The 610-nt window shown below is 64.6% G+C and overlaps 1 protein-coding gene across 14 annotated transcripts in view; it reads right to left on the bottom strand.

The window, feature by feature from the left end:
• Window positions 1-247, bottom strand: part of BANP (BTG3 associated nuclear protein) — a 131,872-nt gene extending 131,625 nt beyond the window's left edge. For 13 of the 14 annotated variants that reach the window (XR_003044446.1, XM_015600395.2, XM_015600394.2 and 10 more), the window contains exon 1: window positions 104-247. The gene's annotated coding sequence lies outside the window, so the exon portion shown is untranslated. The remainder of the gene's footprint in view (window positions 1-103) is intronic. The other variant, XM_015600402.2, reaches the window with a different exon arrangement.
• Between the last annotated feature and the right edge of the window lie 363 nt (window positions 248-610).

Here is a 610-nt window from a genome sequence, read left to right as displayed (position 1 = left end):
GAGGAGGGCGCAGGGAGGAGGGAGGAGGGGAGATCTCGCTCTCGCTCTCGCCCCGCGGGAAGGGGGAGGTGGAGACGCGACCGGCTGCGGGAGCTGCAATTACCGTGTGGGCTGCGGAATTCTCGTGGTGTTTGTCGGGGAGATGCGATAATGGCGTCCGTCCTCGCGAGAGAAGCTGCCGCTCTGCGCAGGCGCTGCGAGATGCTCCCCGCGGCCCTCCGCCCTGCACCGTCTGCGCAGGCTCCCAGGGCGGGGCGCGCCAGGAGCGCGGGGGCGGGGCTAGAGGCGGGGCCTGCTGTTCAAGGCCTTCCGCGCGCGCTTTCGCCCGCGTCCGTGACCGCCGAGCATGCGCACCCGTCCTGCTCCCGCGCTACAGTTTGGGCCCCGTAGAGGTCTTACTTGCCCATGGTGCGCTAGGGCTTCTCACTTGCCCATGAGAAGTCGCGTTTGTGGGCTATAGAAGTAATTTGCATTTTCTTTGAGACTGAATGAATAGGAATTAGTGCCCACCCAACGACTACATATCCCGGAGGGCCCTGCGCGAACTGCGAAAAGTGCATTCTGGGATTCGTAGTCCCGGCGTCTGCGCTATACCTGCCGGTACTCGTAG

Source organism: Pteropus alecto, unplaced genomic scaffold, assembly GCF_000325575.1.
Source record: "Pteropus alecto unplaced genomic scaffold, ASM32557v1 scaffold7, whole genome shotgun sequence".
Lineage (NCBI taxonomy): Eukaryota > Metazoa > Chordata > Mammalia > Chiroptera > Pteropodidae > Pteropus > Pteropus alecto.
Note: the sequence above shows the minus strand (reverse complement) of the source record. Positions and strands in the feature narration are given on the sequence as shown.